Here is a 27698-nt window from a genome sequence, read left to right as displayed (position 1 = left end):
ATTCTTTCAATTTAGACAGTAGTGCACAGCATACAATTGCCTCTAACTGGAACACGAAGCTCTGTGTCAATCAGCATGAAATAATGAATGTGCTCATTGATCCATTCTATTTGGTACCTAATTTGAGATTTTATATAAAATGTATATCTGAATCCTACCTACCTCAGTAATGATGAGAACATTTACTATTGGGATTGATTTTTTTACTTAACTCTAGAGAATGCTCTTTTTTTTTTTTTGTAACTGGCAAGAGGAGGAGTCCCTTGCTGGGAGTGAGAGCATTGTTTGGGGATCCCAGAGTGTTTATTCCCAACTTCACTCTCCATGTGAAAATACCTAATTGCAAAAGAAAGTCCTTCTTCTATAGTTAGAGAGGATTTGGAAATCTGATCCAGTAGGCAGGATGGTGTAGGTCTCAGTCTCCTAAGGACGTCTGAGCCCTCTCTCCCTTTTTAATATGAAAATTCAAAAGGAGTGGGGGAGCGATATTGGACCTATCACAGCATTGCTAACAGACAGCCTATTACAGTATTTAATAAAAACAGAAACAGCATGCCTATCATAGGCTAATAATCCTACCTCCTGCACGCTTTAAAAACAGTATGAAGCAGCTTTAACAGAGCTTCAGACAACTAATTTCAAGCATGGCTGTCTAGCGTGCCTGTCACTCCTATTGTCCTTCCAAACTCTTTCAGACATTTTGAGCAGGGAGTATTAAAGCTATGAGTTAGCAAGTGTTGTGACATTAATGGTCCAGAAAGGCTTTAGGCACGAGAGGTAATGATGATTACCGGTGGCTGTTCGGAGGACTGCACTGGATCGCTGTCATTAAAAATTAAGCGTGGCTTTTGAGGAAGATGTGACAACTACCGGAGGTAAGATTTGCATGTAAAACAAAGAGATCTGTTGCTGTTTGGGGCTTTTTGTTTGCTATGTGCCCACTGGGTCATGAATTGCAGCCAGGTGCGGAGTGAGCAGCAGGAAGGGGAGAGAAAGGAGTGGGAGACGGATCTGCTTAGAGCAAAACACAGTGGATAATATTATGTTTTATGGCAGAAATGCCTCGAGGACAAACTGGCTCCAGGCTCGTAGCCTGCTGAGTGTGCATTCCACGTTGCTTTTCCTGTGGAGTAGAATGCTTAGAGGTCATGCAGAAAACAGTTTGTTTCTTATCTATGGTGCCAGCTGGACTGTTAGTAGGGTTGAGTGAAGACTTTGGCGGGTGGGAGGCAAATAGGTACAAGAAAAATACAGAGGAAACTGTCCTTAAGACTCGAAACCTGTTAGAGAAATATTTTATTTCCATGGTCAATATGCTGTGATAGCCAGAGTCTAATTTTTAAAAAAGCGAAATCAGAAGATTACAAAGGATTTCCCTAATAAAGAACTACTTCGGATTTAATCTATTACAAAAGAAAACTGAGTACCTTCGTCCATTTTGCATATTGAAAGGCTGATCCACAGTGTTTGTATTAACGGTTTTACTAAAGCAGAGCAAGAGTTTTAGACTGAAAGGGGGGCTTTCTCTCTGTTCTTGCTCTTGCTTTTAAACAACTACTGGGGCTGCAGATGAAAATAGTGATTTGTTAAAGGTTACAGACTTGACAGTTTACATTCTTTTCTTCTTCTTTGTTTTAATGAACAGCATAAAAGCACAATTCTCCTTGAAAGATGAGGGGGCAGTTGGGTTTCAAAGTCCAGTGAATAATGAGTGGATTTTCAGAGAAACTTAATACTCCTTTGTACTTTATTATGGGATCGGTATAGCTCAATGGGAAAAGCAAATGTCAGGAAATCATAGGCTGAGATTTTTAAAGCAAAAAAATGCAATGATCAGAAACTAATGTTTCCCCAACTCAATCTGCGGTGCAAGTTTCAGTATTTGTCATTGCATATGACCCTCAATGTGAAGTGGCAGAAACAAGTGAGTGAATTTCTCCGTGCTGTTTTGTTATTTCCCTGATGGACTTCACAAACTCTGAGATGTAAAGATGTTGCTTTAAATTTTGAAAAGTCCTGTGTTCTGATGCATTGATTTAGTTTTAACGAATGACAAAGATACACAGAATAACTGTATATTTATTTAAAAAGTAACATCCATCTAAAAGTTCTATATTAATGCAATACTAAACAGAAATAAAAGTGAAAGACAATTATAGTATGTTTGTTTTCAGCTAAATACTGAAATTACAACTAAGTGGGCTTTTTCTCTGATGCAGTTGAGTTTGTACATTTGTGAGTCTCTGTGTCTTTACTGCCATTCACATATAAAGTTGAAATTATTGTCCTGTCATGTATGGTATCTATGTTTAAAGTTGTGTATCTATTTTTTCTAATAGTATGATGACAATTACTGAAACTCTTTTGGCTAGTCTTTACATGACCAATAACACATGTCCATGAAATAACCGTATAGAATTTCTGATGCAATTGATGGCTATGACATAGTTTTCTGCTTCTATGTGGTCAGTGGAATGTGTGACCTTGACCTTGTAAAGTCCATTTTTTAGCCAATTGTGCTCACCAGTCAAGAACCCATATGTAGAATTCGCAATATGCAAACGGAAAAATAAACACTTATATTTTACTTATGGCTGTCAGAAGTTTACAAGTGAATATTATTTTTATTCTTTTCATTAATTTTGTTTATTCAAAAAAGACTTTATTTGACTCTGGTCTTGCCAATATCTTAATCTAATCACATCAAATATTTATTATAGAGGCAATTTGTGCCATAAAACCTGTCAACAGGAGAAAATATTTTCTATGGTCATGCTCATAACATTTTCTGTTAAACTAAAATGACTTTTCACAATTTTCACAGATTTATGTAAAAACTTCTTATATTAAATCTTGATGGTATAGATGTCTAGACTGGATCCCTGCAACATGAAAAATATAGGAGAGATATGGATTTTTTTCTTTGTAAGCTGTGGGGGAAACCGAACAAAGTAATTTAGTCAAAACAATCTACTTGGTGTCACAAATTAATTTCATTACCTATTTATATTGGTAGATATCAATTAAAGCATTTTCAGGTAGCCTTCCCCTTCAGTTTCTGCTATATCTAGTAATGAAAAACCAACCATTCTCCAGCTATATAGAAAGCAATTCTGGAATCCACCTTAATATAAAAAATAAGCAAAGCTTTAGTTAGTCTGTTTTCTCAGTCCCTAAGGATAGCACAGTCATCATTCAGTCACCAAGACCCAAGTCCCCAAGTCCAAAACTGTCTTTTTTCTCTCTCTCTCCCATATATACACACAGTCATCAGTCTACTTTATTGGTAGATATTGGACCAGACGTTTCTCAAACTAACATAATCTTTTCTTTGATCATCTCTCATGCTCGCTTTGGCAGCACATATACTAAAATTGATCATCTCTCTTCTCTCATCAAAATATGATGAAAAAAGAATCTTCCAAAAATATTCCTGCTATGATATCAAATAAAAAGCAGACAACAATGTATATACAATATAATCTTAATTTTAGTACGTATCTGTGTATGAAAAAAAAAAGAGAAAATACACCATTTTATTCTATTTATTTATCTATAGGGTTGCTAAATTTTTTCAGATCAGGCATTATATTAAAGGTCACAAGAAGACTGACATCATAAAAGTTTATATCACCTATTTCAACCAAAAGATGTTGCCATCTTTTCCATCATCTTACTTCGTATTACACACTATGTCTTCACCCCAAATTCCAAAGTCATTTTTTGGTCCGAAAAAGACTGAGCAGAAGTGTCATTCCCTGATCAAAGCCCCTTCCTCTTTGGGTTTCTTGGTTTATCATGAAAAACTCAGCATCATCCTTTCTCAGAGACTGACTCCTAGATCTGAACTCAGAGTTACTAGAAAAGGAGATTGTGCGTGAGTGTATGTGTGTATGTGTTTGTGTAATTCTCCTTACTTTACAGAGACCATTTCGGTCTCCTTTGCTGGCTCCTCATTATCTCCTAAATATTTAAATGTTGGAGTGCTTCAAGGCTCAACGATATATCTCTTTTTCTCTAAACTTACTCCCTAAATGAATCCAATCTAGTCTTAAGACCTTAAAACTATCCATACACAAATAGTTTACAAATTCTAATCTCTAACTTCTACTTTTCCCCTGACCTCCATACTTACATATTAAACTATCTACATAACATTTCCACCTAAATGTCTTTTGGGCATCACATATTTAACATGTTCAAAATCACATTTTTTCATTTCCACACAAAAACATCCTCTTCTCTCATGTTTTCTCCCATGTACGTAAATGGAAACTTAATTTTTTCACTTCCTCAGAAGAAAAATCTTGACGTCCTCTTTGAATCTTCCTTTCACACATCACAGAAAATCCCATTGCTTTTACCTTTAAAATGTATCTAGAATTCGATTCCTTATTATTCCCACTGCTACTGCTCTGGTCAAGTTATCACCAACTCTCAGATTACTGCATGCATTTTCACCATTGATCTCTTGCTTCTGCCTCCCCTTGCTTCTATACACACATTTTAGTCTGTATCCTACACCAGTGGTCATTTCAAAATTGAAGTTAATCATAATATTTTCTGCTCAAAAGCCTGCAACATCTTCCCATCTGACTACAGAAAAAATTAGACCGTACAGTGGGCCACAGACCATGTATGATCAGCCTGGCATTCTCCCTGGCCTTTCTGCTACCTCTCTCCATTTAGCACTTTATTTCAGCCACACTGGCCTCCTCGCTGTTCCTCAAACCTGTTACACACTCTAGAACCTCAGGGCCTTTGATTTTGCTATGCCTGCTGTCTGGAAAATTCTTTCCCTAAATAGCCAAATGATTCAGTCAGTTGCTCACTTTCTTTAGGTCTCCACCAAATGCCACTTCATCAGAGAAGAGTTTCTTGAAAACTGTATTTCAAATCATATCCTCTTGCACAAATTCTGTTCCTTTTTCTCCAAAACATATCAAATTATCCTCCAAAGTATTAGATGTTGCATTTTTATTGTGTCTCTCCTGCTAGAATATAAACTTTATGAGAGCAGGCAGGGATTTTGTTTTGTTCCCCGACATATCAGTTGTAAATTAATGAATGAATAAACTGATGAATGTAGGAATTCAATGTTTTTCCCCCAACAAAATCCATTGGTAGCATTAGACTCCAAGCATGAGTTTTTCAAAGCTCTGTGCCATAACATCCTGTGTCATAACATCCTGCTACTTTTTCTAAAGAAAAAGATACTGAACACCTTGAAGAAAGTCAAGGAGATTTATCAAGATGATTTTTTTTTTCTCCTCTCTACATAGGAGGGAAAAAATCACATCACTGATTCCAATCTATGTCAAAGCAAATAAAAATTCAATTTGTCTGAATTTGATCTTATCCAAAAGATGACTTCTTTTTCAAAATGACATCTTCACAGATCTATACAAATGACTACAGACATAAATATGTCCTATAATTTTTCTGCTCTCCCGTGGTTTTGAGAGATGGGATGGCAATGCCAGATTGGAAGGTTCAGTTGGGGTCAATACCCCTTTCTGAATATACAAGCCCCAGTAGCCTGTGTGGAAATAGGAAATCAACTAATAATAATCCATAAATGTACTATTCATTTGCATTCATTTGTTGCTCTCGAAATCAGCATGGTCAGTCTTTTGGTCTGGTTAATAGTGACCTCTCTATCACTCACCAGGTACATGTTTTCAAATAATTAAAGTATATTAAAATAATCTTATTGTCCAAATTGGTACAAATAGTAATGCCCAATATTGCTAGAATGTTCTGTATTTTAGGGAAGTAGTCTTATGTGAAAATGACATAGCATCCGTGACAAGCATAAGCTTTAGAAACAGAGAAATTTGGTCTGAATCTCACCTCTGTACTTTGTAGCTATGTGACCAAGGTCAAGTTTTTAAAATCTTAGCAAGCCTCAGTTTCCTCACTGGTAATTAGTGACAATAATGCTTCCCTCTTTGGGTCAAAGATTAAATGTGATCATGTGTGCCAGCGCCCTATTGGAGTACTTGACACAGAGGAGATGCTTGAAAAGTAATAGTGTTCTCACTGTTATTGTCATTTAATCTTCCCAGCATGCCTGAGCAGTGGATCTTCTACTTTCCACTGAACAGATAAAAAAAAAAACTAAGGTTTAGAAAAGTTAATCAAATTGCCCAAGGTCAAAGAGCTAGTAAGCTATTGAAATTTACTCTCCCTTCAGCCATAGAGACGCCTGATAAATAGGACGTCAGATTAACCATCTTTAATGTATTTAGTGATTACAGGCTGCCAGTGATTAAGGGAATTTTTTAAAAGGGAGAATCTGAAGAAAAGATTTTTCTTTCCTCTATGAACAACACAGAAGCCTCATGGATTCCTTCCCTAAAGAAAAAGTCGACTTAAACTCCTGTGAAACTACTTTAATGAATGCTAATTTACTCATTAAGAAAACCACAATCTCTAGATATGCAGTATAATGGAGCATCAGAACACTAGCTTCACAGCCCTGAAGAGCTGATTTGAATCCCAGTTCTGCCCATCACCAGTTGTTTAAACCTTGCCGAGCCTCTCTTTCTTCAGCAGAAATGTAGATAGTATAGCACGTCGCTCACGGGGTTGTGGGGATTAAGTGAGGTAATCTGGCACAAATTAAGTGCATAATACATATTATCTATCAGCACTTTATTATTATCTAGGGTGATATATATATAGATATATACACACACACACACACTCACACACACGTATATATGTATATGTATATAAAATGACACTGAGAAATTTGTTTTAAAATATCTCCTTTAGTTCTTGTTTCTTGGTAGTGCATGTCTCTAAGTTCATTTAGCAGATAGTACTTAAGAGTGATTTAAGCATCATGGTATCATATTAGAGTTTAAGGTGTTTGAGCATCTGGCCAGTACCAGAAGCAGAATTTCCTAAATGTGTGACATTTGTTCATTTCTTATTAGATCCAAAATGAAAGAGGCAATTCTGGAAAAAATCAAGAAAATGTCTGCTTTTCTGAGATAATAAACCCAATGTTATGCATTCATTTTAAAATGACTTTAATCTAGTGCCTTCCTTAGACCTTGTCAGCCTCCAGTTTCAGAGTTTTTTGTCTTCACTCTGTCTATGACTACACTGGCTGAATTACTGGTAACCTGACCAGATGAATGCATCATCACATAATATGACTTCAGCACGGGACAGGCATGAAATTGGCAATTAGCATCATCAGTTATCCTAGATTTAACCTTATGAATTTCTTAACACAAAGGCATTCAATTTCATTTAATTTCTCAATAAAAATACTAATCTATTACTATAGGCTAAACTTTTCTTTAATCAGTTCTGAACTTTATTTTGCACCAAACAACTTCTCAAATTTCAAATTCTTGAAGATTGATTTGTGTTGCCAGTGATTGCATTTGTGTAGATGTTTCCTTTAGTATTTTGTCATTTCTCAAATCCACCCCCATAAGGGCAACTGTTAACAGTAATATGTGTGTGTTATGTGCCAATTCCTGACAACCCTATGAATGAGGGTTGATGTCCACAATGTCCTGTCTTCAAAAGCCCTTCTCAGCTCCTATAGACTCACGCCTATGACCTCTACGGAGTGAGTCCTTCTCACATTTAGTCTTCTTTCTATTTTCTCGGCATTATTGTCTTATCCAAAGGAGTCTGCCTTCTCACCATGTGTCTGAAGCAGGACTGCTTCAGTTCTGTCATTTTTGCCTATAATGTTTCAGGCATAATTTGTTCTAGGGTCCACTTTTTCAGGGTATCCGTAGAGCTCTCCTTCAACACCATATTCCAAATGAATCTATTTTTTTCCTATCAGCCTTTTTTGCTTTCCAACTTTTACAACAATACATAGGAATTCTGAATACAAATGCATGAATGATCTTAGCCTTGGTCTCTAATGACACATCTTTCTTGGTGATCTTTTCTAGTTCTTCTACTGCTTTAGTATCTCTTTCCAAAAGTATGGATATTCATTGTCATAAAAATCTGACAGATTTTCAAAGTTTGATTTTTTGAAAATCTTCACAAGATATTGCTATTTGCTCCAAGAATATTTTGCGCATAATCCTACCACAGCCCTTTACACACTGTGCTATCATCTTTTATTTGCTAATTCACTAACCTGTTCTCCTCTTCTCCAATTAAATTATAAGTCCCTGGAGGGTAAGGACTGGGTCAGAGCCATTTTTTTTCAGTGCAGTATTTTCACAGTATTTTCAGTGCCTAACAGAGTTCTTGGCAATAGTTAATGCTTCATAACTACTGGATCAATAATGTATATACTAGATTTCTTAGAGTCCAGTTTGACCTCAGGAGGGTAAATGACCAAGTGGACAAATAAATCATGCACCTCAGAAAGAGTGCTACATGGAACTATTTTATAAGAAAACCCTGGACCTGCCATGTGCTTACTAACTTCTCATTCACCTGTCCTGTCACCTCTACTCTTTATATTCACGGACCCATATCAAATAATTTTTTTGACAGTTTCCCCGTCCTTTCCTCTCTACTGTCTGCCCACAGCAGCTACTCTATCTTTCTAAAGAGCATGCTGGAGCCTTTCATTTGAAACCAACTTCAAGTCTGACAGCCTCCAACAGCAAATGCCCAAACCCCCTCCTCATCAAAGCTAGGGTGATAGATGAGCCTGGGTGAGAATTTCAGCTCAGGAGGAGGGGAGGAAATAAATCAGCTGTCAAAATGTCAAGCCTGCCGACTTCTTAGGAAAGAAAGAGAAGATGCTTATATTACTAGAGAGGAGGGCTTTGGTCTACATTGGCTAGCATTTGTACTAAGTAGGGAAAATGTCAGATGAATCCCACAGGCAGCTTCCTTGTCATCTTGGTGTTTTCCTGATTGTGAAATTAGGACTCCAGAATAGTCTATACATAGGAGCTCATTTTCAGTTTCCAACAAATTTCAATGAATTTCACTGAATCCTTTGTACACTATGGTGTAGATAAGGCTTTTATGGAAAAGGAAAAAAAGAAGGGCTTGTGAGTTCTGATGTTGCCTGGTTATTCATAGAATCATATTACGCACAGACTTTCTTTGATTGGAAATGATTTATAAAACCAGTCCCCGTAGGCATCTATCAAAGGAGGATTCAATTTGGAACTTTGTCAAAATAAAGCCCTTACTATACTACATATGTCTGGGGAATTCTATTGTATTTTGTTTGTACACAATTCAGGATTTTATAAACAACGACTTTGGTTTTGCCAGACTTTTTAAACCTTTCTTTTTGTTATTAAAATTTTCACTAGAAAGCTAGTAAAGGTCAAGTGCGTGACTCTATAACTCCTATCCACAAAGGTAAAATATCTTTCAAAGTGAAACTCTTAGAAAGTTAAAAATAGTCAGCAATTTAAATGCAAGTCTAGGGTCTTTCTTGTTTTACATAGATAAAGAGGATCATTTAGGAACTGCTGTATAAGGCAGTTTATGAGAAGGAGAGAGAAGCACTTAGTAAATCTTGCCCATGAGATAATTCATGAATGTCTTGAGTTTGGTTTGGTATAAGCATCTAAAAATTTCTGACCATAAAAAGAATTTGTAGTTCCATCAAACTGAAGTATAATGTATTTTCTCAGAGAGATTGTATTTCTGTAGTAAATCTGGAACCACCGATTGTATTTGGATTTTCTTTTTCATTTATTAGTATATTCCAAGTGAAGAAATTAAGGGAGAAAAAGCAGCAACCTTATATCCAGAAGAAAATAATTCCTAATTTTAGAGGCAAAATTATAACAGGATAGATCCAGTTTCTTCCTCTCTGTGGGGATGATCAATGGCTGGTTTAACTTCGCTTCCTAGTGGTTTTATTTGATCCTGTGTGGTGTTTGGGCTCTCTGTGTAGACAAGTCACAGTAACTATTTGCTTTAAAAACATAAAAATAGAACAGCACAGGACTCAGTTCTCTGTTGGAATGAATAAGAAGAAAAGTTGAGAGAGAAAAAAATAAAGTTCATATCTAAAAGAGAAGGAAGGCTTAGATAATATGTTACCAAATTTGAGAATACCTTTTTGGGTATATAAGTGATAACAGCAGCCCTGGTACAGAGAAAACTGGCTAGAGAATGTCTACTGCAACCTGTTTCTCGATCCCTAGGGCTATTTCCTCATTGACAAGTAGATTTAGTGTCTGCTGAACTGAAACTGAAAAAAAAAATGGTGTAAAGAAAATAGGAGCTGTGGTCTGATTTATATGCCTATATAAAAAGTTGCTTTGTATGTAAATTTGATTTCAGATGGTGCTTAGTTTGTTTACCAGAAGATTCTTCCCCTAGATCAATGAATGTGCTCAGGTGTCCATACTATTTTTTAAAAATCTGTCCTGCTACTATTTAATTGATCAGTCCTCGCGTCATGTCTATGTTCATTCAATTATTCATTTATTCATTCAACAAATATTTATTGAATATCTGCTATTTCTAGGCAGTATGATGAGTATTAGAGTTACAATATTGGGCCAAAGCAGAAATGAGCTCCTCCCCGCCAACCATGAGGTGACAGTCCTGAATGAGAAAAACATTATTTAAATAGTCACACAAATAAATGTAAAATTACAAATGTAGTAAGTGCTAAGAGATTATTCAATTGGAGACATCAATGTAGTCAAGGATGTCAGGGGAATCTTCACTGAGGAAGAAATGACTGCAATGCTAAATGAAGACGCATAAACATGAAAAAATAAAGCAAAGGCGGAAGTAGCAGGGATTAGAGGAGAAGCTTTCTAGGCAGAGAAGAAGCACATGCAAAAACTAAAGCATGGCTCCTTCACTTATTCAACATTTATCAAGTGCACGTGTGTGTGTGTATATCTGTGTGTGTTCATGCTTGTGTGTGTGTGTGCATACGTGTGTATGTGTGTGTGTGTGGAGAGGAAGAAGGGGAGGGAAGAAGGGAGAGGGAGAGAGGGAGCAAGAGAGAGCATGCGAATTAATTTCCTGCCTTTATGGAACTTACATTCTAGTGAAAAGTAATCAACAAAAAAATTAATAAATGAGATTTTTTTTAAAGTCTGTTACATAGAATAGATGAGGACTGTGCCTTTTGTTATTTACTTATCACATAGTTATACACATGCATCATTTTCTATTTTCTTCTTCTACTTACAATTATCATGACGAGAGGAACTATATTTTATAAAAGACAGATTTATGGAATTGTAAGAAAGTTGACCTGGGTTCAAAAGGCATCTAGTACGTGTCCTTGGACACATCATCTAACTTTTCTGAGCTTAATCTCTATTTGTTAAATAGGGTAACATCACATACGTTCTAAAATTTTGGTTAGTATAAGTTGAATGTTTTGTAAAAAGTCGATCCATATGAATTTGCCTATATTCAATTATTTTCCCCTACAAAAATGGGAATTTTATTATACCTAGTAGTCCTCTATATTTTAATACATTTCCTTTAAAATATTGCTGTGTTCCACACTATGCTTTGCATCCACTTCACACATCAGCCCCTTGCCTACTACATATATAGTATATGAATATACATTATATTATTTGAAAATATATATGTATTATGACTATAACAATGTTCTCACTTCTGGCCTAAAGAGAATTGCATCAACACCAAGTCGGCAAACTCTTAATCTACCTCAGTGCTTATCCTTGGCTGTTCCTTTTTCAAAGCAGGTGAACAAACAGCAATTTTAATAGTAAGCTAAAGCAAGCTGTTTTCTAATGAGAGTTCTGTTAAATAAAGGTCAGCAAGAAAAGTAACAACACTCATTCTCACTTATTTATGGTCCATCTGGGCATCATGCAAACTTGCTCAAATTTCTCTCCTGAGCATTACCTTATCTTGAATTTATCTAAATCACTTTACACTCCACTCTGGCTGGGATTCTTTGTCATTAATCAGAACAGCAATGATATTTTCAAATTGCAACTTCAAGAAAATGCACATTTTGTCTCTTCAGCTATCTTTCTCTGTTTCTGAAATATTATGAAAAAGCCCCTTGACCAATTAACTAAAAAACTCTTAGCTTGAGAAGGTCGTTGTTTTTATTAGTTATAAAGGTAAATGAGCTAGGAAGGAATTGATGTTGTTTTAATGTTCTTACTTAGTGTTAACTCTTCAGACTTATCAGCCCAAGGAAAGGTTCTTTGTCAAATGTTCCCTTTGTTAAAAAAAAATAATTTGTACCAACAGCATGTTATGTTAAAGGAGGTTCTAGGAGATTACAAATTGCTCAGGAATCATAACAAATTCCAGGAGTTAGGTGTGAGACAAATGCCATAAGAAAGGTACACAGTGCTTTGGGTATTTTAATGAATATATAACGATTACAAATAAAAGCTAAGAAAAGGATAAATCTCCAAGAAGAAGCACCAGTATTAACAGGGTCGCTATCTCTCTTACAATCTCTCTCTCCCTCTCTCTTTCTCCCCCACCCCATCTCTTGCTACTTATGTGGCAGTTATGTTATATTGAGCAAGTTAATTAACATCTCTGTGTCTTAGTTTCCACCTCCATAAAATGGGGCCATAATACTTGGCACCTAGAGGTTTTGTATAATTTCAATAAAATCATGTATGCAAGGTGGTTAGCGCAGTGCAGCCCGCAGTAGCTTCTCAGGAAGTAGGAGGAAGTAATAGTGTCAAATGTTACAAAGAGTTCAAAGAGGAAAGTCTGGATTTTGTGCTTTTAGATTTTACTAATCCAATGGAAAATGGGAGATCACTTTCCAAAACAATGTTAAATGTCAAAATCAGGTTTAATGGCATTAAAAGACTGAGCAGATCATGAGGAAGCAGGCAATTCTTTCAAAGAATTTTTTCCCAAAAATGAAAGCAGGAGTGAGAGCAGTTGACACAGAGTCAGTAAGCATGCAGGAGTGGTATAAACACTCTTTCTTTCAAGAGTCTGGTCGTGAGGGCCTCTTGCTAGTTGATGCAATAGCATCTTACCTTATTTTGTATGTTACACATGGAATTCACATTGAATCCATCTATGAGTCTCACTACACTATGTGATGGGCATCATCACCCCCATTTAAAGACAGGGAAAATGAAATTCAAAGACATTGAAAGTACTTGCCCCAAGTCCCACAGCAATTAACAGCAGACCCAGCCTTCCAGCTAGTTCTTCTGACTTTAAATCCCAGGTCAAACTGCTTCCCCTAACTATGAACCCATCACCTCTGCCTGCTTCACCAGAATTTTGATATTTCCAGAGAGAATAACTTGTTTGTTTTTGTTACGATTACTCTTAATAAGACTTTTAAAATGTCTACAATGATACACACCATTTATTGAGCACTTCATAGATGACAGGCACTTTGCACAATATCAGCAGTAGCTTGTGAGCCCTTAGTAAGTACAAGGCATTGTGCTAAGCATTTGATATGCATTCTCTCATTTACAGTTCAGACAGCCCAGGAAATGAACACTTGTTTTATTCTCATTTTACACTTGAGAAAACTGGGGCTCAGAAAGAGTGATGAGCTTGCCCAAAGTAACACAGCTTATAGGTGGCAAAGCTGGGGTCTAAGCTGCAGCCAGCCCAACTCCCAAATTTTCAAGCATTGCATTTGATACCTGCTGGCCATTTGATACCTTTTCTGTCTAAGTGCCAATGTGTACAGGCTCCAGGTGTTCATGCCTAGACTGCGAGACCTATCCAGTACTCCAGGAAACAGAGAGAAGCACATGACTCATGCACAAAGTTCTTGCCGGCAGCTGACCCAGGCAATCTGCTTTCCTGTGGGTTAATATCTATCTCTGCTCTCTCCTTACCCTCTCTATAAACCCCTAATGCATGGTGCTGGCCCTCATCCACATGCTGACCCTGGTTTACAGATATAATTCTCAATGGAAACCATGGAATGATTTAACAGCACTTCCACCCCAACCTTCTACCCACACTGAGAAGTTGTGAGAGAAAGAAGGGTTAGGCAAATAAGCAAAATGTTGCATATTTTCCTTAACATAGTATTAAACTGTTTTTCTATTTTTCTGCAGTCTTATCTTTGAATAATAAAATAAAATAATTTTTCCTGCCACCAATCTCTAAGATAATTCAGGTTGATAACCCCTTTCAGATAAAATATAAATTATGTCCCAATTCTCTTCACCTAATATTTTTCATAACTCAGTATCTATCAGTGGCATTATAAGCTTTATTTTCATCCCACCCCATGCTCCCAAAACTAGCTTTGACTTCATCAATTTAGTGTATAGGCTGATTTCCTATAAAATCACCTTTTCCCAGTCTAGGTAAAATTTAGACCCAGGTTTTGTGGCTTTTTTTAGTAACTATTTTAGTAACAAATATAATAACTATTCTTGCTTTTGCTTTTCCTTAAATTATAGAAATTCAAATACTTTATTAACTTGAAATTATTATAATTTATATTCAAAAGCAATGACCTAATAATTTATACATTTTAAGCCTCAGTAGTCTGCTAGATTTGTTAATAAATACCAATCAATTCTGACAGCACCGTTACTGGTGTTTAGGTTTCTTTCTTTTTTGCTAGATAATGCAGAATTTGATGTTATCCATATTTCAAAGGAATAATAAAAGCTAAGGGCTTCTTAATGGTAGTTCTTCAATAAAGATAAGCAGGAAAAAAACTGCCTAATGCTAAAGTGTTATCACTGCTTGTCAACAAGCTTCCTGTAAAATGATATTGAATTAATTTATATTCACAAAAGCAAATCAATTTTAATAAAACATTAAAATGAAGTTCAAACTGAACCTTCACCTGAAACTTGAACTTCCAAATTGCTGTTCATCTAAAGTCAGTTAAGATTTATGACAGATATATAAAATGTGAGGAAGGAAACAGATTTCCTTTATTATCCTACCGAAGTGCCATCTGGCACCTTGCTAGTAAAAAGAAAAATATATATGGTTTGGGGCTAGTCTTGGTCTGATTTTTTTTTACAAGATTTGATGAAAAAATTATGAAACATGAACTAGATATTGGCCTACATAGACTTTTAGGACTGCCTGTTGAAAACAAAATTACAAAGCACATACATGAGCAAGCCACTTGAAGGCAAAAAATGATGAGGAATGTGCCCCAGAGACAGAAAGGGACAGAGTTTGTGGCTAAGGATAGGAAAGTCACCCAGCATTCTCTGGTCAGCTCCAGAGATTCTTAATGGTAGTAGGGAATGTTTCAAATTGGTTTTCCTGAAAACAAAACCTTGAAAAGGAATAAAGTTAGACAAAGAATAGATAATTGGAGGAAATAATTGAAAAGGAATATATCAGAGCTGAACTATTTTATCAAAAACTATTAATCACTAACATTTCTTGATTACTTATTTTTGAGTCAGTCACTATGCTATGTCATCTTATCCAAATGACAAATCTATGAGTAGGTTTTTATCATCTCTATTCTTCATATAAGGAAACTGAAGCACAGAGAAGTCCAATAACTTCTTTAAGTTACACAGTCAACGATTATTAAGACCTTAATTCAATTTCAGGCTATCCAATCCTGATTCCAGAGTCTGTACTCTTAATCACCATTGCCAAGAAATTCCAAAGCACTATGCTTTTAAAATAATAACTTTCAGAGCATATGATTGTAGGTAAATTTGAATGAACTTCTAATAAAAATTCAAACCCTAAATATTTATTCAGAGTCAAATCTTAAAACTACAATTGATACCAAAACTCCTTAGTTATTTTAGAATAGAACTTAAAGTTATAGTGGGATTTATAGGGCATACAAATATTTATGTTTAAAGAAAAAAAGTTTGTTCTCTTATCAGAATCAGCTAGAACCTTATTAAAATATTTGTTCTCTTACCAGAATCAGCTAGAACCTTATTAGAAAAGATATTTCCTTCCTTCTTCTTTGGTGCAGAACAAATACCCAAATGCAAATCAATTTAATGCAGTTTTTTTTAACAATAAACTACTGATTTCTTTCAAGAAACAGAACCTATTCTTTTGCTTTTTCTTAAAAATAAAGAATTCAAAATTACACTATTTCTATACTTTACATTCAGAGTCATAGTTTGGTAAGATACTAAGATCGATAAAGAGATTAAAAGGCATGTCCCTTTGCCCTCAAATTTCTTGCAAACTAATATTGATTCGTATTCAACAGAAATACCAATAGGTTTCCCAAAGCATATAGGTACCATGTAAAGGACATAAGTCTATACCCTCTGAAAGTGACTTTATCATGGATAGGAACTATCTTGAGAGGACATCATGAGACTGGAACAACTCCTTCCTCAGTGGTTAGCTGATAAGAACATATGATTAAGTTGAAGAATATTGTCATTTTACCTGGGATTTCTTAAGGATAATGCCTTCTGGATGAAAAGGGACATAATATAAATGATGGACTGACACACCAGAGGAGCTGGCATATTAGAAAATTGTCTTCACACACTACAACTGAAAGCTCCCATGCTACCTGTTGCTTAGGTTGACCCTACAATTGGGATACCACAAGAATAATGAGAGTCAAAAGAAAAAATAACCAGTATATTTACTACTATTCAGCAATAAAATAGCAATTCACTATCCACAACTATTCCTCTAGCAAAGGGTCTTCTTCCCTGGTCCATCAACCACCAATGTGTGAGCAGAGGGCATCATTTAATCTAATGGAATCAAATAGTATTAAAAGCATGAGCTTTTATATCTGGATTGACCCCTACTCTTCCAATATTAGTTGTGTCACCTCTGGCAAGTCACTCGATGATTTCAATATCAGTTTCTACATTTACAAAATAGATTTTCATAATACTGACCTTGCAAGATTGTTGGGAGGTTTGAGTGAAATAGCACATGAAATATGTACTGGTATGACATGTGATCAAGTCAAAGAAGTCATGGTTATAAATGTATCACCTATGTTAACAAAGCCCTATGCCACCATACACTTTGTGGTGCATACAAATTTCCACTGTATTATAACTGTGTGTATGTATGTATTTATTCAGATAGACTGTCTCTTGTTCTTAACACTAACTCTATCTAAAAAAAAAAAAAGAAAGAAAGAAAAAAGGTAAGGTCTCTGACTTCAAGAGGTTTACAATTAAGTAATGAAACCTGTACATGATGTGATATATTAAAAAGTAGAAGGTTCTAAATCTCATACTAGACTCATGATGTGCTTTGGGACCACCAAGGAGGGGAAGGCTAATTTAGGATGGGATTTTGGAAAGGTTCTGGTATAGAATACCATAGAAGACTGGATATTTGATCTGTGGCTTAAACAAAGTTGAGGGCAGGGTTCCAGTCAAGATGACGGAGTAAGTAAAGGCTGTGCACACCTTTTTCCACACTAAACTACAGAACAACGATTATTGAGAATCACCTGAAGTTCAGATGAACAGAAGTCCTATAGCTAAGGATATATAGAATAAACCATGGTTGAGACTAGTAGGAGGGGTAGAGACACTGAATGGGCTGGTCCTACGCCCATGTGTCGTAGTTAAAAATTGGGAGGAATATCTTAGCTGTGGAGGTCCCCGCTGAAAACTAAGGAATCCGAGTCCTACACCAGTCTCCCCAGTCCAGGGTTCCAGTGCAGGGAAGAAACGTTGCCATAATTTCTGGCTGTACAAACCAGCAGAGATTGTGGCTGAGTGAGACAGAGTCTGGGCATTCCTCTTAAAAGGCCTACACACATACTTACTTGCTAATGAACTCACTCACTCCGAGCGCCAGTGCTGGGGCAGCAACCCAAAAGGTGTTAAGGACTTATGCAGAGGAGGTGAATTGTCTGGCTTCAGAGTAAGGGCTAGAGGGGCAGCTTTCTCCCACAGCAGTACTGGCATAAGTCTTTGCTCCTTTGCTAAGCCCTCCCACAACTCAGCCTGCACACACAGGTGAGTGCCATATCTTAGTCTCCATCAACCTGGCTAACACTGTTTGCCTCTCCTCATGATTCCCTGAAATGCTCCCCCACCCAACTTGCAGGCCTACCCAAGCCGCTTCCAAGGGCTTTTCAATACAAATGACCTGTCTTGGCTCATGCTGTGGATTTTTCTAAAAATTTCTCAAAGGTTCACAAACCCCAAACGAGCAACATCTGTCCTTGGCATGCCTCATACCTCTTGCTAAGCAGTTGCAAGCCCAGCACTAATGGTAGCCAGACTGAGTTCACAGCTTAGCCTCTCCCAGGTATCTCATAGCTCAGCATTCATCTGTAGATCACTTTGTAGTTCATACCAAGTGGCCTCAGGCAGGGCACAGGCAGAGGCTGACCTTGGCCTGCACCAGAGCCCCTACCTAGAGGCCCCAGAACCAACACACCCAGTGCCATATTTAGACCACACCAAGCACCATCCAACCACCTCCACAAATGACACACCCAAGGGCAGACTTGGCAGCCACCAGAGCCCCACTAAAGTAGATCTTGCTACAGAGCGTCAGGCCCTACACAATAGCTCCTCCACTGTAGTCACAGCCTGAGAGTAAATCCCTCCCATTGATGTGCCAACAGCACTCAAGGCTCAACTATAGCAGGAGAGCACATGCAACCACAAAAGGGACACATCTGGAGCATCCAGCTCAGAGGACCAGGGAGATTGTGCTATTGATCCCACAGGACATCTACTAGTTAAGGCCATTCTACCAACACTGGAAAATATAGCAGCTCTACCTAATGCATAGAAATAAATACAGGGAGGTAGTCAGAATGAGGAGACAAAGAAAATGTCCCAAAACAAAACAGAAAAAAGCTCCAGAGAAAGAACTAAACAAAATAGAAACAAGCAATCTACCAGATGCAGAGTTCAAAACACCAGTTATAAGGATACTCAATTATCTCAGTGAGAACTTCAACAAGCAGATAGGAAACATAAAAATGGAGATAGAAAACAAAAGAACCAATCATAAATGAAGAATATAATAACTAAAATGAAGAATACATTAGAGGAATCAACAGTAGATTAGATGAAGCAGAGGATCAAATTAGCTTTTTGGAAAATAAGATAGCAGAAAACGCCCAATCAGAATAGTAACAAGAAAAAATATTCCAAAAAATGAGTATAGTTTAAGGGGCCTCAGGGACAACATCTAGCATACCAACATTTACATCATAGGGGTATCAGAAGGAGAAGAGAGAGAGCAAGGAATTGAAAAACTAATGACTGAAAACTTACCTAACCTGGCAAAAGAAATAGATATCCAAGCCTAGGAAACAGAGTCCCAAATAAGATGAACCCAAAGAGGCCTACACCAAGATACATCCAAAGGTTAAAGACAAGAGAGAATTTTAAAAGGAGCAAAAGAAAAGCAGTTAGTTACCTACAAGGGAGCTCCCATAAAACTGTCCACTGATTTCTCAACAGAAACTTTGCAGTCCAGAAGAGATTGGCATGAAATATTCAAAGTGATGAAAAACAAGGACCTACAACCAAGATTACTGTACTCAACAAAGCTATCGTCTAGAATCAAAGGACAGATAAAGAACTTCCCAGACAAGAAAAAGCTAATGAAATTTATCACCATCAAACCAGTAATTACAAAAAATGTTAAAAAGACGTATTTAAGAAGAAAAATGATCAAAAATGTCAATTATAAAATGGCAATAACTACATATCTATCATCAATTACTTTAAGTGTAAATGGATTAAATTTTTTAATTATAAAATATAGGGTGGTTGAATGTATAAAAAAACAAGACTCTTACATATGCTGCCTACAAGAGACTTACTTCAGATCAAAAGACAGACACAGACTGAAAGTAAAGAATTGAAAAAAGATATTTCATAAAAATGGAAATGAAAAAATGAAGCTGGGTAGCAATACTTGGATCAGAAAAAAAACTGACTTTAAAACAAAAGCTATAACAAGAGACAAAGAATGACTCAGTAATTCTATTCTGGGTATTTATTCAAAGAAACCCAAAACACTAATTCAAAAAGACATATGCATCCATGTGATCATTTCAGCATAATTTACAATAGCCAAGATACGGAAGCAACCTAAGTGTTCATCAATAGGTGAATGGATAAAGATGTGGTATATATGTACAATGAGACAGTACTCAGCCATAAAAATAGAAAGAAATCATGCCCTTTGCAACAATATGGGAGAACCTAGAGAATGTTGTGCTGAGTAGAGTAAATCAGGCAGCGAAAGAGAAATGCCATATGATTTCACTTACATGTGGAATCTAAAGAACAAAATTAATGAATAAACAAAACAAAAACAAGCTCATAAATACAGAGAACATTTTGATGGTTGCCAGGTGGGAGGGAGGTTAGGGGAATGGGTAAAAAAGGGGAAGGTATTAAGAAATACAAATTGTTAATTACAAAATAGTCATGGGAATGTAAAGTACAGCATAGGGAATATAGTCAATAATATTGTAATAACCATGTATGATGTCAGATGGGCACTATATTGATTGGTGTGATCACTTCGTTAGTTTTATAAATGTCTGATCACTATGTCATACACCTGAAACTAAAATAATATTGTATGCCAACTTTAATTGAAAAACATTTTTTTATTAAAAAAAAAAAGGTGTGAATAAGAATTAGATGTGAGGAGGCAATAGATGTCTTAAAAATTATGAAAGTAAATTAGACACAACTTGGGGATTTATAGAATGTGGGGAGTGAATAAGAGAGGAAAGTGACAGACACCTAGAGTTTATAAGCACAGAAAACTGAGAAGATTGTGGTAGTCAGAGTCCACAGAGAAGGAATGGAACTGATGGAAGAGCATGAGCTTGGTTTAAAACATGTTGAGTTTGAGGTGAAGGAGGGACATCCAGATGAGGATGTCTCCCATGAAGTGTAACTTGCAGCTCAGGAGAGTGAGGAAGATTTCAGAGCCATTTTCATGGATGTGATCATTTAAACTTAGGCAATCATTTTGGAGGAGGGAACAAATCAAGAACCATGAGCAACAAGGATAAAACTGTGAGAAGTACCCATACTTTGCGGACTCTTAGGGATTTAATTTTAAAGAAACTTCTGAGGAAGTGGGAAAGAAACCAAGAAAATGCAGAATCGCAGAAGCCAAGGGAAGAGAGATTTTCCCTTGGCCCTGCCGAGAACCTGGGGATGATCAAGACAGAGAGGGAATTCGTTGGTGATTGGTGGTGACCTCAAAGAAAGCCATTTCAGGACTGACTGACTGGAGTAGAAGGTAAAGTGAGAGGGAGGACAATGCATGGAATCATAGCTTGAGAGACAAGGGAAGATTTTTTTTTTTTAAATAATAGAAGGCTGAGCACATTTGCAGATTGATGAGGAGCCAGGAAAATGAATTAAAGCCAAAGAATAAACAAAAGTTGATTAATGCTTCAAGACCTCAGAGTACTAGTTATCGACCTTTTCTGAACATTAGACCCACCTAAGACCCTTACAATAATACTATGCCTAGTCCTGATCTGCAGCAATTCTGATTCAATTGTTTCGGGTGGGGAAGGTACCTGTATTATTTATTAGTTTTCCCAGGTGATTCTAATATGTATCCAGGTATGAGAACCACTGACTTAGAAGAATTGAGCATTGGATTAAGGCCACAACCGAAGTTTGCTTTTGGATAACAAAGGCTCTCTTTTTCTTCCAAGATGGGAGATAGGGCAGTATTGGTGTGGGAGGTAAGGAAAGGATAAATTAACAGCAGAAACATTTTAAAGAAAGAACATTGAAAGACCTTAATGATGGATGGTTTGTCTGAGAAACTAGAAGGTGAGATGCTTAGAGTAAGATGGAAAGAGTAAAGGCAAGTTATGAAAAAAATTTAAAATGTCCCAAACAACTACTAAGATTCCACCAGAGATAAATAAGGTAATGGTCCATTTACTGCTTCATTCTCTCTACTCTAATTAGTGGGCCACTCCATGATACAGAAAAGGTTATCCTGTCTTTCTTGCTCCTCTTAGAAAAAAGATGAAGAAAATTTATAAACAGGGAAGATCAAGAAAAAGAGTAAAATTATAGAGCCTTAGAGAAGACTTTAAGCAGGAGTTATCAAGAGTGAGAAAAATCTAAGTTGCAGACTGAAATGTCTGTGAAATCACTTAGAACTTGTCCATGACGGCATCTTGGAGGCCACCCTGCCCAGATCCTCTCATTTTGATAATGAGTAAACTGAGGTTCAGAGATACTCTGTGATTCACCCCGTGGATCCTGCAACATCCTGCTTTATGACCTCTACGATGCCATTCCTGGTCAGCAAAACAGCTGCAGCTCCTCTGTGAGGATTAATAAGAAAATCTGTAAATTGTTTTTTGCTGCCTGCAAGAGAGAAAAAAAAGTGTTCGATTTCTTCTTTATTGCCGTTATGAAGTGAACCAGATTGAATTGCTCCATCTCTTTAGAGTTTCTTATGACTGGTATGAAGTTTCCCATTTTAATCCAAGCCAATTTTAAATTGCCCATAGAATATACAGATAACTGTAATAATTCAGTTGCCACACTCAATACATTGTTTGAAATACAACCAAAGAGAAAGAGGAAAACTAGCCTGGAGAAGCAGCAAGATTAAGCTTGCAAAACTGTAAAAAGACAAATTTCAGGTAATTAAGAGGCAGCACATGGTGACAAAACCAGTGGGTGTCCTGCACTGCTGGGGTCACAGTACATGGACGGGAGCTTTACCCCTCTCTGGGCCTGGGTTTTTTCATCTGTAAAGTGAGATGAATAAACTAGATCACCTCTCAGTTGCCTTCCATTTCTGTTTTTTAATTTTTGCCAACATCCTCCAAAAAGTATTCTGAAATAGTTTAAAACAAATAGAGTACCTCATGGATCATATTCCCAGTTTATTTTTTAATTATGAACTTATGTCTCAACTTCAGTTTTCTTATCTGTAAAGTAGAGGAGTGCTGGAATAAATAGTCTCCCCAGCTCAGCTCTGTGCTTCAATGGCCTTTTCGCTCGCTACCTTTGTATAGTTGTATGAGGCACTCGGTTGGTTGCTATTTAACCTTGCATGGTTGAATGCTCTGTTCCCACATCCCATACAGCCAGGGACGGCACTGACCAATGAACACTGTATCTTAGTACAAACGTCCCTGGGCACCTTTCTCTTTTTCTTCTTTTCTTTTACCTTACCCAAGTGTGCAGTATATTCTTGGGTCATCTCAGGAACCCTGCGGACATGTTGAAAAGAACCAAGAAAGCAACAGAGAGTGATGTGACAGAGTGACATGCACTATAGGTAAGCTAGATTCTCCCAGAGAACTGTGTTTATTTTGCATTCATCCTCTTGAATAGGTAAAGAAATCAGTTGATGGTTGTTATGCAAAAAGGAGATACAATTCAAGAGAACAGTATTGGTTTGGATGGTTCAGAAAATGGCTAGAAGATAGAAAACTAAAGAATGCAATGTTTCCTGGCTTCGGAACTGTCTGTATGGCTGCAAACTCAAAAGAGTAGAGAGAGATGATACTTGTGGGAATGCTTTCTTTCATAGGGAGGTTATTTTTCTTTTCTCGGTTGAATTTAGGGTTGTTTCATGATTCTAGTGTATTTTTTCTCCTATTTAAATAAAATGGCTTGTTAATTCACAAGTTACAGGTTTCAACTCTAGCATATTGGAGTTGTATGGGGTTTTTTTTTTTTGGTATTTCAAATTCTCAATTATCTTACTGTAAGAATTTTCTTCTATTTGATCAATTTTCTGAAAGAAGCTCTGTTTAGATGAGCAAACTGACTTAGAGAATGGATACAAATATCTAGATGACTCTAGAAAAAAAGTATCTTAATTGTTTTTTTTTAGGTAACCAGTATTTGATCTTTACTAGTATTAATCCAACTGTGTTAGATCTCTAATTAATTTTGCATATACAGAAATCAACTCACACAAACATATTTAACAAATGTGTCATTTTACATAAAATTTTCTTCCTCTGCAAATTAGAACACAGTATTTTCAGTGATAAGAAAAAATATATACAAATTCAAGTTGACAGCTATTCACAGAACCCTAATATTCCAATATGCTCCGGTGTATGTTACCATTTTGAAAAATAATTATTAATAGCCTGACTGAAAAGTTGCTTAAGAAACATTTTATTTCAAAATAGGCCTAACTTTTTTTCATTTTAGATTGTACAGATGCATTGTTAAAGCCATTTTCCTTCCATGTATTCAATTTATTTTCAAGGTTCAATAAAAGAAAAAGAAATATATATATATATAATGAAGAAAAAAATTGATAGAAAGGAAGAAGGAAGGAAGGAAGGAAGGAAGGAAGGAAAAGGAAGGAAGGAAGGAAGGAAGGAAGGAAGGAAGGAAGGAAGGAAGGAATAGGAAGGAAGGAAGGAAAAGAGGGAGGGAGAGAAGGAGGGAAGAAAGGAGGGAAGATTTGGCAAGTAATTAGTCAGTTAATTGGATTATCTTAGATCACCAACAAGACTACTTCGAGTCTTTCCAAAATACTTTGTACCATTTGGTTCAAATATTTTCCACTGATGGCTAATTTATTAGCAACAACAGAAGTGTCTGAGATAAGGCAGGGTGGGACCCAAGTAACTGACAACCAGTCAGAAGGCCTTTGTCTGAGAACCTGAGGTGAATAAGAAACACTGAGAGTCAAAAGGATGGAGACGTCAGTTTGGAGGACATTTCTCACAAGAACAAATAATTCAAAATTAAACAATATAATCCCCCAGTGAAGCGACTGCTATTCCCAACTTTCCCCTTAGAACTCTTCTTCAAAGCTGGAGATTTCCGTTGTGGGCAAACTGAGCCACAAAACAGAACTCAATCAACCAGTAAGTCAATCAATAAGATCTAGGTATTTCAGATCCAAAGCCCAAGTTTTCTTCCCCTAAATGTATTGAGATTATTGATTTTGCTCTCTAATATGCTTTAAAGAAGCACAGTAGAATTCACTGACATAATGATAAAGATTTTGAACATTAGCTAACATCTTTAAGCACTACATGTCAGACATGTGCTAAGTGATTTCTGTCTTGTCTTTTAATGGAATCTTTGAAATAACTCTATGAAGTAAGTGCTATTTTTTATCCCCATAGAGGACAATGAGACGACTAAAGTTATTTGCCCAAAATACCACAGCTAGTAAATAACAGAACCAGGATGCAAACCCAACACTGCCTGACCTCAAAATCTGTTGTTCTCCAGATGTTTCTGTACACTCAGAAGCCCACACAGAATATTAGTTCTCTGAAGCTAAAAGCCATGTTACATATTGCCTCTGAATCCCCAGAAGTGCCAAGGTTAATGCTGGGCACACAGTAGGTATTTTTTGAAAAATACCTGTTGAATTAAATTCACAAATGAAAACTCTTTGTTCTAATGCTTTATCCTCTCACTGTGCTATGCAATTCAGTATGAATCCATAAAATTTTAGTCATAAAGATAATGTTATTTGAATGGGAACAAGATAGCATTATGAATAATAGATTTCAATCTATTAAGCACAGAGCTACAGCTACAGTTTAACAAGATAATGCAAGGATTATTATAAAATATTAGGAGATTACTGGAAGTGGCACATGATCCCCTTTGCTATCAATAAACACAAAACAATGCTGAGAAATAGGTTTTCTTGTTTATTTGTTTTTATATGAAAGCTATATGGAGTTGTGCAACTATACTAGAGTTAGGACAGCCGGGTTCTATTCTTGGTTCCAAAACTAAATGACTCTGTGACTCTTAGCAAAAGGCTGATCCCTTCAGGCCTAATCTCGTGGTTAAAAGTAGGGGAGGATCAGATTAGGTGATTTATAAGGCCCTTTCAACTTTTAAATCCCATCATTCTTTAATATTGCTGCATCAGATTCATGTTAGTATAGTCAGAAATGCTCACTTTGTAATTCTTTACCTTTTGCGAAATGCTCCATCAGGAGATCCGAAAGGCATTTTATGGCAAAACTCAGCAAGGAAAGAAATACAGCATCCTTTTAGCCACAAGCTGGACTGTAGCAACTATAGCGTGTCTGTGTAAGCCAAGAGGAAATTCAGTTGTCTACTTTGGTGTAGACCAAAATAGTATCACCAATACTTAGCATGCATGGAATTAGTGCTAGTCCATGTTTAAACAGAATTTCTAGTAACATCATCCATAGCACAATTTTCTACATATAGTCTTGGGAAATCTCGGTTCTGGCTTCTATGCCTACCTCTCTATTAATTAGCTGTGTTATCTATGTTAACTAATGTGACCTTTCTGGATCTGAGTTTCTCCATTTATAAGGAGAGTGCTGGATCAGATGTGTTGCCTAGCTCTACAACAAGTGATCTTATTGTGATAGCAACAAATATGTTTTAGTTAATGTAATCACTTGCTGCCTTGTATGGAAAGTAGTTTCTGATAAGTGGAGGGTCTGTTGACACCCAAGGACATGATAGGTGTGACCACCAGGATTGGCACAGCCAGCCCAGGACAAATTGTTCTACTTAATTAAGAGAATGAGATTGAGAAGTCCCAAAGAGAGTATTTCAGGAAAGAGAGGACCAGTAAGGCTAAATGTTGGCACTGAAAAAGGGGGTAAGGAAATAGAGAAGATGCAAGAAATGTAAGGCTAAGAGACATGGAGGAAAATACTGGGCTTTATAAACCCTCTCTTTAGTATCCAGTTATAAGCTGTCAATAAAATATACACTCTCCAATAATACTGATGCAACTGATTTTTTATTCCGAAGGTAGAATTACTAAACTCAGCTTCAAAATCTATGTGGAGGAACAGCTAACATATGGATTAAAAATGCTTTGTAATGAAATGTGCTATAATAGATAAATCTGAATTTGCAATATTGACAGCATCGTAGAATGAAGGACCCTTTCAACTGGGCTGTGACCAGACAGCATTTAGGTTCAGTTCTGGATATGACAGTTCAGCAGAGGTCCCAAACTCAGACACCTTTAGGGGACAAGTTGAGTGTAGCCAGAACTAAGACAATAGGCACTAATGAAAACTTGGAGCTGGAGAATGCATGCCCTATGGAAAAGCATTCAGATTTCTTTTGCTTTTTCTTTCTTATTTAAAAACAAAATGAATAAAAAAAGACATTGTACCAAGCAAAACACATCTGTGGGCCAGAACCAGACAGCTTGTAATCTCTGAAAGAGTCATTAACAAATCAAAGGACATTCAGAGGAGAGTGGCCAGGATATGAAATAACTCACAATTGTGCAGTATATGAAACAACTGAGTTAACTGGGATTTCTTCATTTGAAAAAGAGAAGCCTCTGGGGAACGTGGGCATTGTTTTTGACCTACGAGAAAGTATGAGAGATATTTTATCTTTCCACAAGATGTGGAACTGGAAAAATGGGGGCAGCCATTAAGGATTAAATGAGTTAATATTTGTAAAGCACCCAGAACAGTGTCTGCACAGAGTAAGCACTGCAGAAGTGACTCTTAAATTAAATAAAATAGACCTGATATTCAGAGTTATCCAAAGCTTAAACGGGCTCTGTGGTGGGTGACTGGAGGGTGAGCACCTCATGGAGATAGTTGGATAGAAAGCCCACCCACTCTTGGAGACTACCAGTGTCCAGGTCCAAATGGTTGTCTAAGGTAACCTGTAAACTTGGATTCAGGTGCATATACATGAAATACACAAAGCCAAAGACATTTCTCCTCTACTGAATGGTCTTGCATCACATCTCACTTTTCAAGCAACACTCATCACAGCTTTGAGACAGCAATCAACTGAAGTTGTAAATTAAGTCCTCGTGAAAAATAAAGTATGGGGAGGTATATACAATCCTAGAAAGTAAGAGTGGTCTCAATGGAAGTGTGGGGACTTCAG

The 27698-nt window shown here is 36.7% G+C and overlaps 1 protein-coding gene across 1 annotated transcript in view; it reads left to right on the top strand.

Moving 5' to 3' along the window:
- Positions 1-273: 273 nt before the first annotated feature.
- Positions 274-27698, top strand: part of KCNMB2 (potassium calcium-activated channel subfamily M regulatory beta subunit 2) — a 215129-nt gene continuing 187704 nt past the window's right edge. The window contains exon 1 of the mRNA XM_039855412.1: positions 274-875. The gene's annotated coding sequence lies outside the window, so the exon portion shown is untranslated. The remainder of the gene's footprint in view (positions 876-27698) is intronic.

This window comes from Pteropus medius, unplaced genomic scaffold, assembly GCF_902729225.1.
Source record: "Pteropus medius unplaced genomic scaffold, Ma_sr-lr_union100, whole genome shotgun sequence".
NCBI classification, from domain to species: Eukaryota; Metazoa; Chordata; class Mammalia; order Chiroptera; family Pteropodidae; genus Pteropus; species Pteropus medius.
This window is presented reverse-complemented; position numbering and strand designations above follow the sequence as displayed.